This window comes from Protopterus annectens, chromosome 7.part0 (genome assembly GCF_019279795.1).
Source record: "Protopterus annectens isolate FY-2018-M chromosome 7.part0, PAN1.0, whole genome shotgun sequence".
NCBI classification, from domain to species: Eukaryota; Metazoa; Chordata; order Ceratodontiformes; family Protopteridae; genus Protopterus; species Protopterus annectens.
In genome coordinates, this window is record NC_056739.1 from 1751684263 (window position 1) to 1751701256 (window position 16994).

A 16994-nucleotide genomic window follows, 5' to 3' on the forward strand; every position below is an offset into this window, starting at 1 on the left:
CTGATCTAAGTGGACCCTTTTCAGGCACAAGCAGGGTCTTCTGGAAAACAGAGTAGATGTAATTTAATGACATACAATACATTTTATACAGATGGATCAGTGAGAATATGCAACAGGTTTGAGAAAACCATAAACTTACTAATATCTTCCCTAGCACAAGACCCAGTAATAACAGCATTTAGGGGGTGTTTAACTGTTAAGCAATGCCTAAGCACTGTTATGATTAGGTCTCACATTACAGTCCAACAGTGGGCAGTGTTGTCTGTCAAAAAACAGATGCAGAAGGTAAAACAGCTTTGTTCTGCCTGCTGTCCTTTCCTCTCAACAGTCCCGGAGTTTGTCTCAATTTTTTGGTCAGTCCCTTACAATTTCTTTGATTTTCTGGAAAATCACAGAGGATGACAGTCAGTTAATAATGCTAGACAGACTTTTGTACTTCTTACTGTTCAGAAAAAAGCATCCTGATGTACCCGCTATTGCTCTATTAACTAAGTGATTTTGCTCCTTTGTCCCCCAAATTATTTCTGTATGTGTCCGGAATTCTTAAGTAAAGAAGTTGAGTGATGTGCTGCAGTGTGCCTGTCTACTACCATTAACTGGTTTAACCACTTTAAAAAAATTCTTTGTTCTCCTACACTTTTTCTTCTGTAACCAGTAATATATGCAGCAGATTAAGTTAATATTTCTCCATTTTACTGCAAAATGTCTTTGAAAAGCATATAGGCCAGGCTTGACAAGAAAGATGGAAAGTAGAAATGCTTAAATTCACAGTCAGACTTGAACTGGCAGCTTCAAAAGTTTACACTGACATCCTCAATAAACAAAATCATAATGGTGCAGGTTAAAGTGAGATGCTGATACTTGCAGAAGACATGACAAACTAGAGAAGCAAAAGTCCATGTTAAAACTTTGCAGACAATGTGGACATCTCTTTGAAGACAAACCTCAGAAGCTGATGATTAGCTCAGGTAGCCTCCTAATGGATACCTCTTTCAAACGAGATTATGAAAAACTGTGAAACATACATAAAATATTGCAAGTTCAAGCCTAGATCACATGTGGGGGCTACCAATGGCTACACAATCAAATGGAACTGTTGTCATCAACTTACAAGTTAATAGCCAATGGTACATCATCTTGAAATAATTGATCATTTTGCCTTTTTTAATGCAGAAATCATCGTGAGCACAAACAAATTTACTGGAACTGCTGAAAAGTTTATTCCCTTGTGGACAAGTCTACACAAGTTACCCCACAAAGTGTATATAGTAATAATGTAGGCAAATTCAGCAACAGAGAACTGACCAACACAAAAGCTGCCTACAGGCCAAGAAGTAATGGACTTTTATAAGAGCACAACCACATACTCACAATTATTTTTTTTAAAAGTAAAACAAAACAGTGATTGTAATTAAGAAACACTTTAGACTGGGCTCATAAGAATTTCATGCACAATATGCATGGTTAAAGCCATTATCAGATGATGTATATTTATTTATGCACTGACATTTTTAAAAGTAAAACAAAACAGTGATTGTAATTAAGAAAAGCTTTAGACTGGGCTCATAAACAAAGAATTTCATGCACAATATGCATGGTTAAAGCCATTATCAAATAATGTACATTTATTTATCTACTGATATTTGACTACCGGGAAAGTCCAACTGGCTGCAAGTCCATTTTCAGTGGATGCCCGGGGAGAAAAGATCCAAATTACTACAAAACATTTTAAGAACAATAGTTTTACAATCTTCAAAAATAAGACAAAAACATCTGCAGTTTAAATAATTATAGCAAATTACACATTATATAAAAACATTGGTTAAAATTGATACAAGCTATATGACAATCATTTAATATATATACAAATTGTACGCAATTTGTAGAGAAATTAAAGGCAAGTTTGACTAGGAATTGCAATACAAAGTGAGGGAAAAACAGGCTTATGTTATACTTCGAGAGGAAGACAGGGAAGAGATTTAGACAGCAATAATGAAGTAAGTAAAGAAGGAAGAGTAAGGCGGTATAAGGAATGAAAATGTACCTGTTCACATTTAGGTATATAGTTTATCCTGGTTTTGAGCAAGAACAGAGCCAGATTTTGGCTAAGAAGTCTTTCAGAGTGGTTTTGAAAAACTGGGAGGGTATAGATCTGATGGATACAGGTAAGGAGTTCCAAGCCTTAGCAACCTTGTATGAGTACAATGTCCAGCAGATTTGCTAGATTTGTAGACAGGAGTTTTTGATCAATGGATCATAATGACTGACTGGGAACATAGTTGTGCAGAATGTTTTTTAGTGCTGGACAAGCAGATGGATGCTGGATAATTTTATAGGTGATAAGAAGCTGTGTATATGTTAGTTGATGTGGCAGTTCCAACCAATTTAGGCTTTCCAGTGCTATACAGAGGTGGGTTCTGGAAGGGGTATGTGCTGCAAATTTAGCAACTTTGTTATAGTATTGTTCAAGCTTGAAGGTTAGTAAGGATGGGAGTACCATAAAGAAGAGTGAGGAGAAGAGAAGTAGTGGCAAGTGTAGTTTTAGGTGAGTCGGTGAGAAAGTTTTTGGCTCTGTAAAGCATCCTTAATTTTTGATGAGTTTTTCTTATGCAATTTTGTACATGAAGGTTGAATGTAAGATATCCATCCACTATCATACCTAACAGTTTGCTATGAGAAGTGACTTCAATGGTTGTATTATCAAGAAAGACGACTTTAACTTTTGTTTTTTCAGGAGAGTGAAACTTTGGGGAAAAAGTAGTAGTTTGGTCTTTTTTGGGTTGAACATGAGTTGAGAGTTATGAACAGTTAGTTATGTACTCACCATAACGTTAGATGTATGTAGTCCATCTCGCCTCACATTATTCACTTGCGGGTTCGAAGCCGAATGTCGGCTCCAACTCGGCCTATTTACTAGCTCGAAAGGTCTTTGATTGGCTGGGCTAAGATGGTATCCCACAATACACTGCTCCACATCCCCAGATCTAGTTTGCTGCCAACAGAAGAATCGTATCCATCGCCCAAACACACACACCCATAACAACGAGGTCCAACAAATTATCCAAAGGGACTCTAACATCAGAAGTACAAGGAAATCCTCCAAATCCTCCAGGCATGGGGGACGGTGGGGGGGAATGAAGAATGTGAGGCGAGATGGACTACATGCATCTAACGTTATGGTGAGTACATAACTAACTGATGTTATGTAGTCCTATCTCGCCTACATTCTTCACTTGTGGGACAGCGTCCCTAGCACCTACATCCTAGGTGGCTCAGTGGAAAATACTCCTGAGCACTGTGGAGCCAAAAGATGATCTGCCCCCGGACACTACTTCCAATTTGTAATGTGAAACAAACGTGTGAGGAGAAGCCCATGTTGCAGCCGCACAAATATCATCCATCGATAACCTAGCCTGAAAGGCCGTGGAAGTGGAAACTGCTCTGGTAGAGTGTGCTCTGACTGGAAAAGGCAGGCTCTTTCCCCCTGCCTGATAAATAAAGGAGACGCAACCAGCTATCCACCTAGAGATGGGGACCTTGGAAACCGCAGACCCCAAGCGATTCTCCGAGAATGAAACAAAGAGCTGGTCTGACTTCCGCCAATCTTTAGTCCTATGTAGATAAAAGCGTAGTTGCCTATGAACATCCAACAGATGAAACTGGTACTCTGCCTTATTGGAGAAGTTGGGGAAGAGAGCTCAATGGACTGATTAATATTAGATAAGGAAGCCACTTTGGGAAGAAAGGATGGATTTGGTCTGAGAGAGACTCTGTCTTTATGGAATACCAAATATGGGGGCTTGATTGATAGGGCCTGGAGTTCTGTTACTCGTCTAGCCGATGTGATAGCTATCAAAAAGGCAGATTTCCATGTAAGAAATTTCAAATCGCAGGAAGGCGCGGGCTCAAAGGGTGGGAGAGGGAAGGCCTGCAGAACAAAATTGAGGTCCGAGGGCATAACAGGTTGAGATACAGGGGACGATGGAGAAGAGTGCCTTTCAGGAATGCACTACACAGCCTGTGTGCCATTAAGCTAGGTTCATAAGCCACATGATAATTTGAAATAGCCGCCAGCTGAACTTTGATGGTGGCTGAGGCAGACCCTTGGTAGAATAAATGAGACAAAAATTCCAACACAGAGTCAATGGGGGCTGTGTAGGGGTCAATACCTTTGGACTGGGCCCATATCAAAAACCTTTTCCACTTGCTAGAGTAGATCTTCCTAGTGGACGGCTTATGAGAGGACGAAAGAATATGGACCACGTCTGGAGAAAAATCATGACACCTGACTACGGATGGAAGTGGAGTAGCCAGGCGGTCAGCCGGCGGGTCTCCAGGGAGGAGTGGAGCTGTCCCGACATATGTGTCAGCAAGTCTGGACGAGGGTCCAGAGTCCAAGGAGCATCCATGATATAAGGTTGAAGGAAGGGGAACTATACTTGTCGAGGCCAGTGTGGCGCGATCAGAATCAATCTGCTTCCCAAGGATAGCGCTTTCTGAATCACCCTCGAGATAAGGGAAAATGGAGGGAAAGCATACAGCAGACCCGAGGGCCAATTGTGCGCAAGAGCGTCCCTTGGAGATTCCCCCGGTGGGGGGATCAGCGAGAAGTAGTTGCCGCATTTCGCACTGAGGGGGCTGGCAAACAGATCGCAGCAAGGCTGACCCCATTTGCTGAATATACTGTCCGCCACCCGGCGGTTCAGGGACCACTAGTAAGGCATGAAGATCGCCCTGCTTAGCCTGTCTGCAATCACATTGGTTTTCCCCGGGATGTGCGTTGCCACCAAGGCCCGTTGGGAAGCTATCGCCCAATTCCACACTCTCATGGCCTCCCTGCATAGTGGGTACGATCTGGTTCCTCCTTGTTTGTTGAGATACCACACTACTGACATGTTTTCTAAGGGTATCACAATAGTCCCTAGAGGGAGGACATCCTGAAGTGCCTGCAACGCTAGGAGCACTGCCCTCATCTCCAGGACATTTATGTGCAAGTCTATCTCGTGCTCTTGCCACGTGCCTTGGACCATCCTGCCGAGATAATGCTCCCCCCCATCCTATCTGGGAGGCGTCCGTGGTCACTGTGGCTACCGGGTTGAGTGGAACAAAGGGTTTCCCTACGTCTAAGTTGTTGGTGCATAGCCACCAACTGAGGTCCTGCTTGCATTTGCCTGTGATTAAGATAGGATGGGACAGCGGTAGTCTTTGGAAGGACCATTGGGCGAATAGGAGCCATTGTAGGATCCTCATATGTAACCTCGCTAATGGGACCATCATGATAGTGGACGCCATTGTCCCCAGTAACTGAAGAACTAGTCTTGCCCTCACACGTGTCAGAGGCATCATCATCTGAACCTGTCGTTGCAACCCTGTGATCCTCTCCATAGGTAGGAATGCTCTCAATCGAATAGTGTCCAACTCTGCTCCTATAAATGAGACACGCTGTGAGGGTAGCAAGGCAGATTTTTTCCAGTTTATTGTGATGCCTAACTGGTGACAAAGATCGATAGCAGTATCTCTGTTTTAAAGAAGTAGATGCTTGGTGGGGGCGGATAGGAGCCAGTCGTCCAGGTAAGGAAACACCTGGAATCCTTGACATCTCAAGTGAGCAGTCACCACTGCCATGCACTTGGTGAATACCCTGGGGGGGCTGTGGTGAGACCAAAGGGCAGGACTTGAAAGTGGAAATTCCTGGCTCCCAGCCGGAAGCGTAGATGACATCCGGATGCTCTGTCCATTTTGATGTGGTAATAAGCATCCTTCAGGTCGATGGAGCACATCCATACTTCCTTTCTCAATAATGGGAGAATCGATTGTAGCGTGACCATCTGGAATTTGGACTTGTGTACGTAATGATTGAGTCGGCTGAGATCCAAAATGGGTCTCAGGTCCCCCATTCTTTTCGGCACCAAAAAAAATCTCGAGTAAGTCCCTAATCTGACCTGGTCTGGGGGGACTGGTTAGATGACTCCTTTTTCTAGCAGCTGAGAAACCTCTGTTGCTGCATGACCCCTTTGACTGGGTGGAACGTCTGGGATCCTTTTGATGGGGGGGGGGGGTGTGGAGTGAAATGGGATGGTGTAACCTCCGGCGATTATCCCTAATACCCACCTGTCCTGGGTGATGTTGATCCAGGCTTCCGGATACTGGGATATTCGACCCCCGACTGGCTCCGGAGAAGCACAGCCGGGCACACCCTCAGGAATGAGAGTATGGGGAACCGCAAAAGGACTCAAGGTCCCCAGAATTGCGGGGGCCCCCTCTGCCTCTGGGGCGACGCTCCCTGAATACGACCCCCCTCCCCTGCCTCGGGGGGGGGTCTCACCCTGTGCGGTAGGAAAAGATTTTGAACCACATCTTTCCCCCTCGCTGAGCCTTGGGATAAGGCCTCGACAGGAGGGAAAAATGGACTCCCACGGCAGACAAGGTCTTTCCCTCTTGCTCGCACCTGGTGAGTGTGTCTTTCACTTTGGTCCCGAACAAAGAGGAACCATCGAAGGGGGCATCAGTAAAGGAAGACTTAAAGGCCTCCGCAAAGTGACACAGGTGTAGCCAGGCTTGCCTCCTGAGGGATACCCCTGAACTAGCCACCCTACTAGCTCCCTCGGCCGCGTACGAAATCAGTCGCATGGACGAGTTAGCAATGGAGTTGAGGGTAGAGAGCTGAGCGTTGACAATCTGAGCCACCGCCTCAGGCACGTTACCCGTTAGAGTATCTCCTAACCCCTTAAGGAGATCTCTCTGGAGCCGCGTGAAATGAGACAAATAATTCAGAGACCACAAGGTAAAGGTCGCTGAAGACAGTGTACGCTTCCCGTACCGATCCATAGTCCTAGACTCCTTCTTAGGAGGATGGACCAAAGAGGAAGACTTAGCAACTTCCTTCTGTGTGGCAGCCGCCACCACCATAGCATCTACCGGGACTCCCTTTGTCAAAAATTCTTTCCCTTGGGGAGCAGACAAAAATTTGTTGCAGCATCGAGGAACAGGCTCCATGGACTCAGGAGTCTCCCACACCCTCCGACAAATAAGGTCCAGGAGCTCGTCGAAGGGTGGCGACACCCAGGAGGCAGAGGGCTGAGTGCCAAAGGCCTTAAGGAATACTGACTCCTCCTCGGAGGGGGGTTTGGAGGGCCAGTCTCCCGTTTGTTACAAGATCTCCAGGATATCGGAGAATGAAACATCCTCAGAGGAAGACCTAGGGGGCCCCTCCAATTCCTCGAGGTCAGTATCGGAAGTGAGAGACTCGTCCTGGGAGTCTATGTGCTTCCTCTTGCAAGATTTCTTTCTGGGGGGTTCCTCAGGCACAGGCTCTGAGGGCCCCTCAGAAAGATGGGGACCACTCGTGGGGGTATCCCCTGCGCTCTGCTATCCAAGGATAGGTGGGTGTCAGAAGCTCTCGCCGGTGTTGTGGGGGATGGAAGAACCGATCCAAGAGAAGTAGCTGACCTAGTCAGCGCGCTCCGCATAGCCTGGAAGGCGGGACCTCCCGAATCGGAGGACCAACCACTTCCCAAGGCCATGACCGGGACCGGTGTCCCCGCAGCCGAAGCACCAAGGGGGAGGCTCGGAACCGAAGGGTGTTCCGAGACATCCCCCTCGGGCCCGACCGAAGAGACCCGAGTCTTGAACCCTGTGGACGGAACCGACAAGGTCGGAGCCGATGCGAGCACTGATAAACCCCTCTGGGGGATCGGCGCCGGCACGTCCGGAGTGGAACTTACAAGCTCAGATGACAAGGATGCGCTCAGAGGAGGAATAGCAGGTACAACTAACAGAGCTGGCTCCGGAGCCGACTGGGTCGGAGCCGAGAAAAGTTTGGCCAACACCGGCGACTGTAGGAGCCTTTGCACCACCCTATCTACATCCAAATCGGAAAGCCTGGAGGATTTGGAGGAAATGGATGGAGACCTAGACCTCCTATCTGGAGAAGCTTGCCTCAAACTTGGCGACCGGCTCCGAATCAGTTCCAAAATTATCGGAGCGGACGCAGACTCAGTCGACACAGCTACCTCCTGCGGCCCCGATGTCGGTGGAGCCGAGGAAGCAGATTCAACAATGGTAATTTTACAAGGTGGCTCTGAAACAATAGATGGAGCCGGGGACCTCTTCTTGGATTTGGAGGATTTAGACTTCGACTGGGAGCTGGGAGCCAAACCTAAATCCTCCTCAAAGGACGGTTTTAGCAGTCCCTTTAGGATCAATTTGTTTTTCCTCTCTTGGAGCACCTGAGGACTAAAGGCGTGGCAGAAACTGCACGACTCCTGAAGGTGGATGGCTCCAAGACAGTAAACACAGACCGAATGTCCATCTGTGACAGACATTTTATAGGCACACTTTGTACACTTTTTAAAGCCCGAGGGCTTATGCTCTTTTTGTTCCTTAGACATGCCAAGCTAAAAATTGTAGCAGCCGCTACTGACAAAAGGCGGGAAACCGCTGACACAGAAACCAGTGAACACGTAAAAAACACAACCAAGGCACAGGGGAGAACCTCTTCGGTTCTCAACTGAAAGAAGAGGACACACCTAAAGACAGCCAGACAACACCACAAGGAGAACTAGGTCCTCTAACTTAAACAGGCCTAGCCCGAGGGAGTAAGGGATACCACACACAAACACACTCACAACCTACAAAAAGTAATGCAACAACAACACTAATAACAGCTTTATTGAATACATAGACAATTAGCCAAAAATCTTCACAAGAAAGAATTTTTTGCAATACTTAGCCACAGCCAAGTCGAGACCACGTCCGAGCTCTACAAGTGGCAAACGAGATCTGGTGATGTGGAGCAGTGTATTGTGGGATACCATCTTAGCCCAGCCAATCAAAGACTTTCGAGCTAGTAAATAGGCAGAGTCGGAGCAGACATTCAGCTCAGAACCCACAAGTGAAGAATGTAGGCGAGCTAGGACTACATAACATGCCTTATTTCTATGGCTGTTAAAGCTTCCTGAGTAATTTTTTTGGAGGTGCACCATGTTATCAGATGGGCAAATGAGAGTGGAATCATCTGCAGACTGTATTAGGGTGGCCTGTTGTGTGTAAGTGTACAGGGTGTTGGTGAAAATGTCAAAGAGGAAGAGACCAAGGATAGAACCTTGTGGTACAGTGGTGGTGACTGGGAGGTAGGAAGAGAGCATGGAGTACCATTTTACTGACTGATACATATTGGACTGGTAGCTTTTGAACCACAGAAGGGTTGGTTGAAAGAGACCTAGTGAGGACATCTGAAGTAGAAGTTTGCTGTGACAAACTGTGTCAAAAGACTTTAAACAAGTCTGGAAATAAGAAAGAGACTAGTTTGCCATTATCTCTAGCTTTATTGATAGTATCTATATAGGCTAGAAGGGCAGTGCTAGTGCTATGGGAAGGGCGGAAGCCATATTGTGTAGGGGATAAGAGTTCTTCCTGCAGGAGATAGTCTAGCAATTGTTTTTGACTACATTTTTCAAGTATTTTGGTGAGGGGAGATAAGATTACTATAAGTCTAAGGTTAGTAATGTCTGTTGAATTTCCTCCTTTGTTTAGGGTGATAATGTGTGACTTTTTCCAGAGAGAGGGAATATTAGATTCCTGGACAGATCTATTTATATGGATTGAGACAGGACAGGCAATGCTACTGGCTGCTATTTTTAGATACTCACTTGGAAAGTCATCAGCTAAAGAAAAACATGGTTTAAGTTTAAGAGTAGTTTTATATAGGATGTGGGCACAGGTTTGAAGGTGAAAGTGGATATGGTGATATGCGACTGTTGGGCAGGGTTGGGATTAGATGTTGAGGAATCCTTGGTTTGAAATGCTGTACCATCTACAAAATAAGAGTTGAACTGTACTGCAGTTTCAATGGGTCAGTTACTGGGAGAAGGGTTTGGGTTGAATTTTTTGGCTGGGATATATAGATAAAATCCAAATTATCCATCAGTGTTATTTGATAAATCACATGCACTGGAAGGTACTATGAGGAGTGCTTGGGTAAAACAGTATTTTTCTGCTTTACATGTCAAATTCAGAGCAATAACTTGAATATTTTTTACACAGGATTTGCAAAGCCTTTTGTAAGCAGTTATGGCCTACAGATGGAACATACAAAAAGACTGTGGCTAACGTATAGTATAAGTAGATTGCTCAAAATATACACGGGTCCTGGAACTGTCGATGCCCAAAACTGTGCAGTGGTCATTGTAAGACACCATTCAAATATCAGAAAAGCTAGTGCACAGGACAGTTATGGAGATATGACTGAAAGGCAGTGCCCTGCTATGGATATCTCCAGCATGCAAATATATACTCTGTAACCAAAGGTTATGTAACAAATAATGATACAGAAGCAGAGGCAACATAAAGTGATAACAGTATGAAGCAGTACATATGCTGTATTTGTCTACTGTAAGGCAACATGAAAAGTATTTAAACATAGCAGGCATGAAAGAATACATCCCTCCAAAAGCTCTCTCTCTCTCACCCCCAACTAATCCATTGGCCTTACACTGATGACCTCAGGAAATTGAGTAACTCACTTGTGATTGGTTTACAAATCTTCCACACCCCTTCAATCACATCACAGCTAGCTCCTGACACCTGATTAGTGGCTTGATCCTTGGTCCTATCCAGTCAAATCCTTGTATGCTTCTACCTATGAGGAACCCTTTAGAAGTATACATCTACATCCCAAGGAACCTACTAACAATGTATTTTCTCTCTTTCTGATTAGCATGGCCCAACCCACTAAGACCATCTGATTGGTAGAGGTCCTCTCTATTTAGCCAAGCCTTCTTTTTTAGAAAACAGGCTCAGTGATGGCTTTTCCTCCAGAATGTAAAGCAAGACTGAATTCCAAAATTCTGAATTTTTCTAAAATAATTTTAATGTTAGAAGGGAAAATCCCCAAAATTATGTCACCTAACAGAAGATTTTTTTTAAATCAAGCAAAGATTTAATCAAATGATTATAAGGATCTGGATGAAGTTCAGTTTAATATACAAAGGGTCTTTTTTTTTTTATATGACCGTGAATATAGTGACGACTTCTCAACAAATCTCTCTCATATTGCCATACTATGCTTGAATGTTTACTGAAGGTTTGCCCAGTAAACACAATAGCTGTACTCTGGCTGAGACTTGCTCCTATATGTATATCTTCAAAGTTATTTCATTCAAGTTTAGAAAGGATATGAATGAAAAAAAAAGTCAAAGGAAAGAAGTGGAACAGCATTCTATTAAAGTTTAATAGCGCGTATACATGTGCTGTCTTCAAAGATCACAATGTCGAGCTGCAATAAGATGAGCTCACTCTAGGAAACCTCACACAGCAGTAAGACCACTACAAGGAGACAAAACACTGGCAAAGGATAAGCATGCCTACTTCAGTCACTGTAATGGTGGTTGAAGCAGCCAAGCTCCTCAACTAACAGAAAGCCATGACAAAAGCAAGTCTGCCTTAACCAGTACACTGTCGAAGAGGAGGCATATCTGCAACAATCAAAAGGTTAGAAAGGAACTCATCTTTATCAACTAACAGACAAGTTATACACAAGAACTTATAACTTCAACAAACAGACTGCAGGAGAGTGTGTCTACTTCAACAAATAAATGCTGCAAATGACATGCATGTCTACTCAATACTAACATGGGAACAGAGAAGTGTATCTACCTTTACCAACACACAACAAGCAAACGAATGTGTGCGTCTCCATCAAGGTACTTATCTGCCTCAAGCAATATACTGATAGTGAAAGGGCATTATGGCTTCAGCTAACTCACAGGTAGCAAAGCACTTGTGTTTCAAGCAGTACAGAGGTAACATACGAGTGTATCAGTCTCACCAACACAACAGCAGGGAAGGGCACACACCTCATCTAACACACTGATGGGGGAACAGATGATCTGTCTGACAAACAAAACTGCAAAGGACATACACCTCATCTAATACATATGTGCAGATACAGCTGGTCTGCCTCACCAACACAACACACCAAAGAAGGACATGCACCTCATGTACCACACCACACTTCAATGGAGGAGCAATAGGTCTGTCTCACCAACACAAAAGCAGTAAAGGAGCATTTGCAACTCTCAGCAGTTTTTTAACACCTTTATTAAATCATCACTTAAGACACAGGCAAGCATACATTAACAAAAATGAAAACAAATCATATTAACATGTTTATCCATTTACATATATTATACATCACACATCTTTTATTTCCTTGTAGCCATTATCAGACCAACATTATATAACTTGTTAAACTCCTGACTTCCCTTACACTCCTCCTTTTCATCTTGCAAATTATTCTGCTTTGCTTCCACAATTTCCATTTATTTATATGCAACTTGCTCCTTCCCTTTCCCAAAGAGCCCTCTTCTAGTTCGTTTATGTATCTTACGGTATCCAATACTTCGGATACAGTTGTTTTAAATTTTGATATCCACTGATATGATTTTTTGGAAGCTAACAGAATTAAACTTACCAAGGCCTTCTATCAAATCCTGTGTCCCACCTCAAAATAATTAATTTCCTTAGTTATAGCCATTTGCTCACCCAATGACTCTGACAGAGTACTCTGTATGAAAATTTTAAAATCTGCCAACTCATTACACTCCCAAAACATATGTTTCCAGTTCCTTTTTTCTTCCCATCTCATTTCTAACATTTGGCTATGCAAACACTTCCAAGCAAAGATATCTCTTCCCAGTCTTTTCAAATCTCCACTTATAGTTATCAAGCAATATTTACGCACCACATTAATTATCACTTTTTAACAGAAAAACTACTAGAGCATGTTTTTCACTTTAGGATTCCCCCATCCCTTTTTATTTGCCTGTAGTCTTGACATCAATTCCTGGCAAAGAAGGCAGTCTCTACATTGCAGTCCAAACATCTTCTTGGCCTAATGGCACTATATTACCTTTCTCTCTCTAGTTATTTGCTCCCAATACCTTGGTTCTTTCGCCAGTTTTCTCCAGTAGATTCCACACTCTATTTCTTAAACTTCCACCGTGCTTCAACATCACCCCTTTCCATTTTTAATTATAATCTTCTGCGTTTGTTATGTATATGAGCCTTAACTGTGTAGCTCTAAAAATTCCCTTTAAATCAGGTAATCCTAAATCACCTTGTTCTACTGGAAGAATCAACTTATACCACTTAATTCTTGCCCTCTTTCCCTCCCAGACAAACTCCTTCAGCTCTTTATTATCTATTGCTCACAACTTCTCTCTGATTGGTAAAAATATACTTGGCCAATATATAAAACTAAATGGACTAAACATTTTCACTGCTTTTATTTTACTAGCTATATCTATAAACAAGAGCTTCCAGTTTCTCAATTTTTGTACTATATTTTGTTTAGTCTCTTCCCACATATCCTTAGCTGCTGTAACAAAATCATTTTTAATCTATGCTCTTAAATACTTCATGTTATCACATCCTCATAAATATGGGTATTGCTGAACCAATTCTTGCATGGGTACATAATTTAAGGCTATAGCCTTTGTTTTATCCTCATTAATTTTATATTCTGAAAAGACTTTAAACTGTCTCAGAATTTTCCACAACACTGAGATGAAGTATAATGGATTAGCAAGGAGGAAGTAAGGATAGCTATGAAGAGGATGAAGACTGGAAAGGCTGTTGGTCCAGATGACATACCTGTGGAAGCATGGAGGTGTTTAGGTGAAATGGCAGTGGAGTTTTTAACCAGATTGTTTAATGAAATCTTGGAAAGTGAGAGGATGCTTGTGGAATGGAGAAAAAGTGTTTTGGTACCGATTTTTAAGAATAAGGGTGATGTGCAGAGCTGTAGTAACTACAGAGTGATTAAACTGATCAGTCACAGCATGAAGTTATGGGAAAGCATAGTGGAAGCTAGGTTAAGACGGACGTGATGATTAGTGATCAGCAGTATGGTTTCATGCTGGGAAAGAGCACTACAGATGCGATGTTTGCTCTGAGAGTGTTGATGGAGAAGTACAGAGAAGGTCAGAAGGAGTTGCATTGTGTTTTTGTAGACTTAGAGAAAGCATATGACAGGGTGCCTAGAGAGTAGTTGTGGTATTGTATGAGGAGGTCAGAAGTGTCAGAGAAGTATGTAAGAGTGGTACAGGATATGTACGAGGGTAGTGTGACAGCGGTAAGGTCTGCGGTGGGAGTGACTGATGCATTTAAGGTGGAGGTGGGGTTACATCAAGGATCAGCTCTGAGCCCTTTCTTATTTGCAATGGTGATGGACAGGTTGACAGACGAGATCAGACAGGAGTCCCCGTGGACTATGATGTTTGCAGATGACTTTGTGATCTGTAGTGAGAGTAGGGAACAGGTGGAGGAGACCCTGGAGAGATGGAGATATGCTCTAGAGAGAGAAGAGGAATAAAGGTCAGAAGGACTAAGACAGAATATATGTGTGTGAATGAGAGGGAGGATAGAGGAATGGTGAGGATGAAAGGAGTAGAGGTGGTGAAGGTGGATGAGTTTAAATACTTGGGATCAATAGTTCAGAGTAACGGTGAGTGTGGAAGAGAGGTGAAGAAGAGAGCACAGGCAGGATGGAGTGGGTGGAGAAGAGTGTCAGGAGTGATTTGTGACAGACAAGTACCAGTAAGAGTGAAAGGGAAGGTCTACAAGAGGGTAGTGAGACCAGCTATGTTATATGGGTTGGAGACAGTGGCATTGACAAAAAGGCAGGAGTTTGAGCTTGATGTGGCAGAGTTAAAGATGCTAAGATTTGCACTGGGTGTGACGAGGGTGGACAGGATTATGAATACGTATATTAGAGGTTCAGCCCAGGTTGGAAGGTTTTGAGACAAAGCCAGAGAGGCAAGATTACGTTGGTTTGGACATATGCTGAGGAGGGATGCTGAGTACATTGGGAAAATGATGCTAAGGATGAAGCTACCAGATAACAGGAAGGCCTAAGATAAGGTTTATGGATGTGGTGAGAGAGGACATGCAGGTGGCTGGTGTGACAGAGCAAGATGCAGAGGACAGGAAGAAATGGAAACAGATGATCAGCTGTGGCAACCCCAAATGGGAACAGCCGAAAGAAGATGATGATAATGATGATGATCAGGTACAAAATATCATCCTGCCTGATTCTGGGCAAATCTTGTGATGAGAGAGGAAGGGGAAGGAAGGCATAGAAAAACATCCCCTTCCCAGGAAAAGCCAGGGTGTCCACTTTCCAAGCCCAAAGACTTGGGATTCTAGAACAGAACAAATTGTCTGTTCAGAGGGGAGGCAAAAAGATCTAGCCGAGGAATAACTCACTGATTGACAATGTCCAGGAATGCATCTCTGTGAAGCATCCATTCATGAGCTTGTGTACTGGACCTGCTCTAAGAGTCTGCCAACAGACAGTGCTCTGTGGGAATATAAACTGCCTGAAGAGTCACTTGACATTGGACAGCTACTATCAGCTAGATCCCAGACCTGAACAGGAAGTCTGCAAAGAAGATAGGACTTTATACCCCCTTGATTGTTGACATACCACATCACTATGGTATTGTTTGCGAAAATTTTGAGGGCGCCAGGATGAAAGGAGGAAAGAAAAGCCTGTAGAGGCAGAAGCAGAGTCCTCATCTCCTTTAGAGTGATGAGGTCTAGAGACCCTGAACCTTGAGAGGGCTGAAGGAGGACCTCATTCCCTGTCTGATGTGTCAGGACTGGAGCTTGCAAAGGAAGCCCTGGGTTGAGAGAAAGTTAGGGAATCTACCACTGAAGCTTGAGTTTGAGACCAGGAAGGAAGGGAAATGGGAAGTCCAGGGGCTGGCAATGTTGGAGCCACACTGATCTGAGATACCACTGAAGCTTTCTCATGTGAAGCCTGACCACAGGAAGCACAGGAATGGAGAAAACCATGAACCTTAGAACCCTGAGAAATTCCCTGGCTGTGGCTGAAGCCACAGGAAGAAGAGACTGGAAAAAGGTAGCGAGAGAGAGGCTGGCAGAGGTACCAGCATGGGGATGGTCTGGAGCCTGTAACCAAGGTGGTCTAACCAGACTAACAGGGAAAAAGTGAACTTGAGATCCTGAAGCAGAGAGCCACGGAAGAAGCTCGAATGAGCAGATTGTCCAGGTAGGAGAAGATCTGAACCCCTTGTATCCTGCAAAAGGTAATGACAGGAGCGAGGCATTTGGTGAATACCATTGAGGCAATACAGAAGTCAAAGGGCAAAGCAGAGAAATTAAAAGGCAAGGAAGAAACTGAGAAAAAGTAAACATTTCCTGAAAAGGGGATGGATGGGGATATGAAGGTAGGCACCCTTAAGATCCAGAGAAACCAGAAATGCCTGGGGTAGAAGATGAAGAAATAAAGTGTGAAAAAACAATATCATTAAGGAAGGAATCTTGAGAAAGGTGTTGAGCCAGTAGAAATCCAGAATTGGTCTTAAAGTGTTCTACTTTTGAGGAGCCAAAACAGGAGGTACAGCTTGAATGATGCCCTGAACCGAAAGGGAGTGGAGTACCTCTGGGAAAAGAAGTTGTTCCAGTGGAGGTTGAGGGATGAAAGGACTTCAAAGCCATAAAACATTGGAAGCACAGGCTAAACAAGCTGATACGTCGTGGTCTGGGCCTAAGCAAGGAAGGCAATAAGAGTGGAAATCCTTATGAGGTATTTGTTTCCCACAAGTTAAACAATTATTTACTTTGTCTGACATCGGCTGAGGCAAGAAAGAGTCCCCAACGGGGTACTTACCTTTTTAGAAGTCTTCGGTACGCTGAAATCTCTGGATCTGACCGACCAGCACTTGCGAACAGCTTCTGCTTCGGGCACCGCGCGGCAAGAAAGACTGAGGAAAATGGCGTCGGCTGATGCCTTTATACCCAAGCAGCTATGACGTCGGGTGAAGTGCGACATCAGCCGAGGCCAGACCCAGACTTTGGAATCTGGCCAACCGAAGGGCTGCCTGAGGCAGGACAACCCATTTGTTAGGACTGCAGATGCATCCTTGAAGGACATCAGGAAAGGGGAAACAAAGTGTCAAATAGAATCT

At 44.0% G+C, this 16994-nt stretch overlaps 1 protein-coding gene across 5 annotated transcripts in view; it reads right to left on the reverse strand.

Moving 5' to 3' along the window:
• Positions 1–16994, reverse strand: part of ZNF710 (zinc finger protein 710) — a 914149-nt gene that overhangs the window by 731591 nt on the left and 165564 nt on the right. The window lies entirely within an intron of this gene.